The sequence below is a fragment of the Chiloscyllium punctatum genome, chromosome 42, assembly GCF_047496795.1.
Source record: "Chiloscyllium punctatum isolate Juve2018m chromosome 42, sChiPun1.3, whole genome shotgun sequence".
Taxonomy (NCBI): domain Eukaryota; kingdom Metazoa; phylum Chordata; class Chondrichthyes; order Orectolobiformes; family Hemiscylliidae; genus Chiloscyllium; species Chiloscyllium punctatum.
Genome location: NC_092780.1, coordinates 51,950,315 through 51,959,365, shown reverse-complemented (window position 1 = coordinate 51,959,365; position 9,051 = coordinate 51,950,315).

Genomic DNA, 9,051 nt, shown 5'->3' with positions numbered 1-9,051 from the left:
CAGAGAAAGATGGAAAAGGATGAGGGCGGAGGTGTGCGGTACAGAATGTTGGAGTGAGGACTGCAGATGCTGGAGAGTCAGAGTTACAAAGTGAGGAGCTGGGGAAGCACAGCAGGTCAGCCAGGAGAGTCGATGGTTCAGGCCTGACCTGCTGGGCTTTTCCAGATCCACACTTTTCCACTCAACTCCCTCTGCCCCAGGGAGTGGGGATCACAGCAATGTTGGGGGGACAGCAAAATATTTGAGGGGGGCACAGTTGGTTAAGGTAGGTATTTGGGAGGGAAGGTATTTGGGGAAGGGAATAAATTTGGGAGGAGAGTTAAAATGAGGGGCAAATGTTTTTAGGGGGGTCAAAATTGGGTGAGCACTTTCAGGTCTGAAATAAAGAAAAAGAGAAAGGGAGGGTGAGAAAAAGAGAGCGAGGTAGAGAGAGTGGGGATGGAGAAGGGGGATGAGAGAAAGATGGGGCAGAGACAGACAGTGAGAGGGAGGGTGTGAGAGAAAGGCAGATTGAGAGAAAGAGACAGACAGGGAGAGAGAAGGACAAAGAGAGAAGGGGAAGTCAGACTGAGACAAACAGGCGTTGAACATGGACAGACTAAAGGGGTGACACTCAGTATTCCAGTTGGTTCCAGCTCTCTCTCTCTCAATGGTTTTTCACACTCCCTCTCTCCCATGCTCCTGAGGTTTCCTTCAGCCTGTCTCCCTCTCCCTCTCTCTGGATGGTGAGCGGGTCTCTGTCCCTTGCCATGTTGGTCTCCTCAGAAAGCCTCCAGAAAATTCAAATGATCAGTCTGCAGGTGATCCCTGGTTTTGTTCATTTCTGGATGGTTTCCCAGAACTTTCTATACTTCTGGCCAATTAGGAGAATCAGTTAATAGTTTGAAGCGTTGCTAATCATTTGGATGGCTTGTTCCTGTTCATTTCTTTGTGTAGCAGGACCCAGTACCTTCCTGTCTGGGCCCTCCTTTGTTTGGTGGAGACGTTATTAGGGATATGTCTGCCCAGGGGAACTGTTGCCTTTTACATTATGCTGATGGGATAACCATCTGGCTGCTGTCTGGCTTTTGTGATTTGGGAGTATAACTTGTCCAATATACCCAGCATCTCTTGGTTGTCTATCTGTGTTTTAACAAGGAGGCAGGAACATTTCACCCATTCCCCCTCCCCCATCCAGTCTTTTGAATAGAAAGAAGCTTATACAATGAATTACAAACCTAATTTTAAAAGTTGGTATGTTTGTTGTCAGAGTAGCCTGCTATTTGAGCGAAAACCATTTTGTACATTGGTCAAACCGATTGTCATATGGCTGATAAGTGATATCATAGAATCCCTACGGAGCAGAAACAGGCCCTTCAGCCCATCGAGTCCACAATGACCCTCTGAAGAGAATCTAACTCAGATCTATCCCCTGATGATATCTGTGAAACCCCACATTTCCCATGGCTGTTCCAGCTAACCTGAATATCCCTCGACACTACGGGCAATCTGTCAAAAATGCCCACCATTGAACAGTGGGAGAAAACCCATACAGATGTAGGGAGAATGTACAAACTCCACACAGACAGTCACTCAGGAGTGGAATCAAACCCAGGTCTCTGGTGCTGTGAGGCAACAGTGCTAACCACTGAGTGACTGTGGCTCTCCAAACTGTTTCGACAAAACATATTCTGTCCTGAGAATCCATACAGAATTGTGATGCATAGTCAACATGCAGTGAGCAGAATAAATGCAAGTGAATGAGACCTCCTGGCTCAAACTCCAGGAATTCCTTCCCTAAGGACATTGTGGATCCACCACCTGCAACAGTTCAAGGAGGCAGCTCACCACCAAAACCAGCTCCCGAGCAGCTACGGACAGGCAATCAATACTGGGCCCAGCCAGGAAAACTCAAACGCTGCAAATGAATGAAACTAAGGTGATCACCCGGGGAGTTCCACCTACCTTCCAGCCCCTGGGGGTGGATCCAGGCATTATTCACCATGATCGTACCCATCTGTTGCAGCCTGCAATCCTAACCACTGGTATCCCGGGATATATCAAGGTGAGTGTAGTTAGGACCACAGCTTGATGTGAGAGGACCGAATTCGTTAATGACAGGCGATGGGAATGCTGTGGTATGGCCTGTTCCTTAACATTTACGTAAGTGGTCCCTGTCAATGTCCCCTCTATCTCCCCAGCATGTGGGAGGGAATCATGATAACCCATCCAAATACCTTTTTTAATGTAATTCCGAAACTTTCGACTTCAAAGATCCCCATCCTAACTTTGTCACTTGGGATGATTGGAATCCCTCGCACCAAGCCCAGTGCCCCACCGAAAGTGTCCTTACAGCTGTCATTAACCCAGCCCTTGGTGAGCTGCTGTAACTGACAGTCAGACATGTTAGTATGGGTGTTCTCCTGGAACAAATATTTACACTGTTTGTCACTAATCCGGGATGGGACTTTTCTCGAGCAGTGAGGACCGTTGCCTTCATTTCATCATGGATGTCCCTCCCTCACTGTTGTCCCTCAGGGAGGGCTGAATGGCCTGGTGGACAAAGTCACATGGTGATTAATTTAATTTGTTTGTCAGCATCCAGTCCGTGTATGACAGACTGTCGGTCTATCTCATCCAAAAATGTATCTGGGTTTGAGACAGGATCAAACAGAGTGGTCTTTTTAGTGCTGCCCACCAGCTGGGTGGCTGGAACGGCTGTTGTGTATGGAGTAAGACCATCAGCTGTTTGACTCTGGGTAACCACAGGATTCCTGGACTCTGAGTTCGGCTGTGGGCCAGAACTTGGGGCAAAAGGTGCAGTTACCTGGGAGAAAGGCAGTGGGATTCCCCATCTGTGAGCGGGTGTGGATGTGTCAGTGTGGGGTCTGTCATTATCTCCCTGGGGAGGTAGAACCCCAAAACACACACTATCCCATTCTGGGAGGAGTCCTGGTTCCCTAGGGATTGTATTTGCTCCTGGCACCTCCTACTAGAGCCTGATGTGTGTTGCTCCGTGTACAGGTGTACAGGACCCATGCAGCTGCTTGGAGCTCATACACTGTCCTTCCAGATTGTCAATGTAACCTGAGGCTGCCTCCCCAAGCCCAGAGACCCTCCATTCACTGGATTGGGCTCTTTCCAATTGTAACTGGAGTAGTCCCATGTGGGTGAGATTTTCCTGTAATGTTCTGTCCTGCTCATCGTATAGAAGACCTAGCTCGGTCACAGCCTGTAGGTTTCCCTGGAGTGAACGGATCCCAGCTGCCTTATCCCAGCCAGGGGTCCTCCAGGCTATTGGCAGTGGAGTGAGCTTTCCAGCTTCCTTCCCAGGTTCTCTATGGGCATCTCATCACAGCTCCTGTACCAGGAATCATTCACTGCAAGGCCAGGCTGGTTTCCTGCCAAATTCTGCAGGACTGTTTCACATTTGTACCGGCTCGTGTTCATGTTGCTTTGGCTGCATCTGTATTATGGGACACCTGGGTATACTCATAGAGTCATAGAGTTCTACAGCATAGAGACAGGCTCTTTGGCCCAAACTGGTCCATCCACACTAACCCCGTTTCCCTGCACTTGGCCCATATCCTTCCAATATGTTCCTCTCCATGTATTTGTCCAAGTGCATTTTAAATGTTATTAAATGTATCCTCCTTGACCACTTCTGCTGGAAGTTCATTCCGTATGTGTACCACCCTCTGGGTAAAAGCATTCGCCCTCAGGTTCCCTTTTCATCTTTCCCCTTTCACCTTAAACTGATGCCCTTTCATCCTCGATTCCCTTGGATAAAGACTGAGTGCATTCACCCTATCCATGCCTCCCATGATCTTATACACCTCTATAAGGACACCCCCTCAGTCTCCTACACATGAAAGAAAATGTCCTTGCTTGTCCAACCTCTCTCTATATATGTCTAGTTGAGTTCTGGCAACATCCTTGTAAGTTTCTTCTGTACTCTTTCCAGTTTAATAACATCCTTCCTATAGCAAGGTGGGCAAAACTGAACACAATATTCCAAGTGCGGCCTCACCAACATTCTGCACAACTACAACAGACCTTCCCAACTTCGATATTCCATGCCCTGACTGGTGAAGGGCCCAGTGTGCCAAAAGCCTTCTTCACTGCCCTGTCTCCCTGAGTTCAGAGAGCCGTGCTCCTGGAATCCAAGGTCCCTCTGTTCCACTACACTCCTTCAGGCCCTACCATTCACCATGAAACCCCTGTCTTGATGTGACTTTCCAAAATGCAAGATCTCGCAATTGTCTGTATTAAACTCCATTTTCCATTTCTCAGCCCAATTCCCCAGCTAATCAAGGCCCTGTTGCAATTGCTGAGAACCTTCCTCACTTATTTTAGTGTAATCTGAAAACTTTCTAATCATGCCTTAAACATCCTCATCCAAATCATTGATATAGATAACAAACAGCCATGGGCCTAGCACTGACTAGCTCAGCCACACAATGGCTCAGTGGTAAGCACTGCTGCCTTACAGAACCGTGGATCTAGGTTCAATTCCAACCTCACAGGATGGTCTGTGTGGATTATATCCTGGTAGGGTTAGATTTCCTACAGTATGGAAACAGGCCATTTGGCCCAACAAGTCCACACCGACCTGCCGAAGAGTAATCCATCCAGAGCCATTCTCCCTACCCAATATTTACCCTCGATGAATGCACCGAGCATATGGACAACTTAGCACGGCCAATTCATCTGACCTGTACATTTTTGGATTGTGGGAGGAAACCGGAGCACCCAGAGGAAACCCACGCAGACACAGGGAGAATGTGCAAACTCCACACAGACAGTATCCCGAGGCTGGGGTCAAACCCGGGTCACTGGTGCTGTGAGGCAGCAGTGCCAACCACTGAGCCACCATGCCAACCCAACTGAGTTTGTATGATCTCCCCATGTCTGTGTGTGTTTCGTCTGGGTGCTCCGGTTTCCTCCCACAGTCCAAAGATATGCAGGTCAGGTAAATTGCCCATGCTCAATTACCTATAATGTTCATGGATGTGTAAGTAAGTTGCATTAGTCAGGGGTCAATGTAGAGTAACAGGGTATGGGAATAGGTTTGGGTGGAATAATCTTCAGAGGGCCAGTAGACTTGTTGGGCCGAAGGGCCTGTTTCCACAGAGGAGGGATTCTATGATTCTATGACCGCTGAGGCACACCACTAGTCACAGGCCTCCAGTCTGACTGTTACCCTCTGCTTCCTACCATCAAGCCAATTGTGTACTCAGCTTGCCAACGCCCCCTGGATTCCATGCGATCTAACCTTCCAGAGCAAGGTACCATGTGGAACCTTATCAAAGGCCTTCCTGAAATCTGTAGAGTCTACATGTACTGGCCTGCCCTCGTCAAACTTCCTGATCACTTCATCAAAGAACGCTAACAGATTTGTGAGGCATGGTCTCCCATGCACAAGGCTTGGCTGACTACTCCCAATCAAATGTTGTATTTCCAAATGCATGTCTATCTAATCTCTCAGCATCTTCTCAAGTAACTTACTTACCACGGATGTTAGGTTTACTGATCTATAGTTCCCAGGTTTATCTTTGCAGCCATTCTTGAATAAGGACGCAACATATGCTGTCCTCCAGTCTTCCGGGACCTCATCCGTGGCTAACAGTGAGGCAAAAAGATCAGCAGGGACCCCACAAGTACTTCCCTCGCCTCTTGAGGTGCTGTTGGATATGTTTGGTCAGGTCCAGGAGATTTATCCACCTTCATACATTCTAATGCATTCAACACATCCTCTCCTGTGATATGGTCTGACCCCAAGAGATCATCACTAACTTCCCCAAGTTCCCAAGCCTTCATGTCCTTCTCCAAGGTCAACACAGAGGAGAAATAACTCCTGCGATTCTGCACACACATGTCCACTTTGGTCCTTGAAGGATCCTATTTTCTCTCTAGGTATTCTTTTTTCCTTGGGGGGAGAGGGAGATTGGAGTGTTGGGTAGGGATCAGTCAGGGAGGGGGAGATTGTAGTGTTGGGTAGGGATCAGTCAGGGAGGGGGTGAGTGCAGTGTTGGGTAGGGATCAGTCAGGGAGGGGGAGATTACAGTGTTGGGGAGGGATCAGTCGGGGGGAGGGGGAGATTGCAGTGTTGGGTAGGGATCAGTCAGGGAGGGGGTGAGTGCAGTGTTGGGCAGGGATCAGTCAGGGAGGGGGAGATTACAGTGTTGGGGAGGGATCAGTCAGGGAGGGGGTGAGTGCAGTTTTGGGTAGGGATCAGTCAGGGAGGGGGAGATTACAGTGTTGGGGAGGGATCAGTCGGGGGGAGGGGGAGATTGCAGTGTTGGGTAGGGATCAGTCAGGGAGGGGGTGAGTGCAGTGTTGGGCAGGGATCTGTCAGGAAGGGGGTGGGTGCAGTGATGTGTCGGGATCAGTCAGGGAGGGGGTGATTGCAGTGTTGGGTAGGGATCAGTCAGGGAGGGGGTGAGTGCAGTGATGGATAGGGATCAGTCAGGGAGGGGGAGATTACAGTGTTGGGGAGGGATCAGTCACGGAGGGGGTGAGTGCAGTGTTGGGTAGGGATCTGTCAGGGAGGGGGTGGGTGCAGTGTTGTGTAGGGATCAGTCAGGGAGGGGGTGAGTGCAGTGTTGGGTAGGGATCAGTCAGGGAGGGGGAGATTGTAGTGTTGGGTAGGGATCAGTCAGGGAGGGGGTGAGTGCAGTGTTGGGTAGGGATCAGTCAGGGAGGGGGTGAGTGCAGTGTTGGGTAGGGATCAGTCAGGGAGGGGGAGATTACAGTGTTGGGGAGGGATCAGTCGGGGGGAGGGGGAGATTGCAGTGTTGGGTAGGGATCAGTCAGGGAGGGGGTGAGTGCAGTGTTGGGCAGGGATCAGTCAGGGAGGGGGAGATTACAGTGTTGGGGAGGGATCAGTCAGGGAGGGGGTGAGTGCAGTGTTGTGTAGGGATCAGTCAGGGAGGGGTGAGTGCAGTGTTGGATAGGGATCAGTCAGGGAGGGGGTGGGTGCAGTGTTGGGTAGGGATCAGTCAGGGAGGGGGTGAGTGCAGAGTTGGGTAGGGATCTGTCAGGGAGGGGGTGGGTGCAGTGTTGTGTAGGGATCAGTCAGGGAGGGGCTGATTGCAGTGTTGGGTACGGATCAGTCAGGGAGGGGCTGATTGCAGTGTTGGGTACGGATCAGTCAGGGAGGGGGTGAGTGCAGTGTTGGGTAGGGATCAGTCAGGGAGGGGGTGAGTGCAGTGTTGGGTAGGGATCAGTCAGGGAGGGGGTGAGTGCAGTGTTGGGCAGGGATCAGTCAGGGAGGGGGTGAGTGCAGTGTTGGGTAGGGATCAGTCAGGGAGGGGGTGAGTGCAGTGTTGGGTAGGGATCAGTCAGGGAGGGGGAGATTACAGTGTTGGGGAGGGATCAGTCAGGGAGGGGGAGATTACAGTGTTGGGTAGGGATCAGTCAGGGAGGGGGAGATTACAGTGTTGGGTAGGGATCAGTCAGGGAGGGGGTGAGTGCAGTGTTGGGTAGGGATCAGTCAGGGAGGGGGAGATTACAGTTTTGGGTAGGGATCAGTCAGGGACGGGGTGAGTGCAGTGTTGGGTAGGGATCAGTCAGGGAGGGGGTGAGTGCAGTGTTGGGTAGGGATCAGTCAGGGAGGGGGAGATTACAGTTTTGGGGAGGGATCAATCACGGAGGGGGTGAGTGCAGTGTTGTGTAGGGATCAGTCAGGGAGGGGGAGATTACAGTGTTGGGGAGGGATCAGTCAGGGAGGGGGAGATTACGGTGTTGGGGAGGGATCAGTCAGGGAGGGGGTGAGTGCAGTGTTGTGTAGGGATCAGTCAGGGAGGGGGTGAGTGCAGTGTTGGATAGGGATCAGTCAGGGAGGGGGTGGGTGTAGTATTGTGTAGGGATCAGTCAAGGAGGGGGTGGGTGCAGTGTTGGGTAGGGATCAGTTAGGGAGGGGGTGAGTGCAGTGTTGGGGAGGGATCAGTCAGGGAGGGGGTGAGTGCAGTGTTGGGGAGGGATCAGTCAGGGAGGGGGAGATTGCAGTGTTGGGTAGGGATCAGTCAGGGAGGGGGTGAGTGCAGTGTTGGGGAGGGATCAGTCAGGGATGGGGTGAGTGCAGTGTTGGATAGGGATCAGTCAGGGAGGGGGTGAGTGCAGTGTTGGGGAGGGATCAGTTGTGGGGGCGGGGGGGTGGGTGATTGCAGTGTCGGTGAATCTGGTTTTTTGGTGACAGTACAGATGGATGTGCAGTCTGTATCTGGAACTGTAAGCAACGAATCCATATCATTCCAAAGTCAACACATTGTCTGTTGGCTGCAAAATCGAAAGTGCTTTTTGAATTTAAGCACAGCAACACCTGCCATCTGAGAGAGGAGCTGTTCCAAAATAGATACATGTTCTTGAGGTTTGGGTGCTGTTTTGACCACAATTCCAATTTACCCAATTAGTTTAAGTTGTGCCCATGATACCAGAAACCAATGGCATTTGGTTTGATTGTTTTGACACCTTGAAACTGATTATAAGAGTTTATTGAGTCGTGGATGTTATATAAACCCGGTATTTTGAAAGTATGCGGGAGAGCAACTGCCATCGAATAGCGAGCAACTGCTGCCGAGCCCGAGCTAAATGGCCATCTCACATCTTCCTCTCAAAGAAATTAGAAAACAATTTTAACCAAAGTACCTTTTCATGTACAACCTTCTCACATTAAAAAAAAAACGAAACAAGACAGCCCAGCGAGATCAGCAGCCAGAGGATTGAATTCAGAGGAACCTGTTTGGTCTTGAGATTAAGTTAATGCAATGCTTAATAAGTGTCGATTTTAATAATTGGAACAGTGTTCTTTTGTGGAGTTGGAGTCAGATACTAAGTAGGTAAAAGAAGGGGACTTGGATTTGTGAACAGTTGTTGTCTAGTGTTCACTATTAGAGTTAAGAAAATAATTATAATTTTCTTAATGAATTGGAATTTTAGAGTTTTCTGTCCCTATTATTTTAACAGATTACAGAGTGAACCAAGACTCTCTGGGTGTTTGGTTTAATTAACAGAGAGGTTCGACCTCTGCATCGTAATCAATGGCAGGAAATTTCTGATGAGACTGCAATG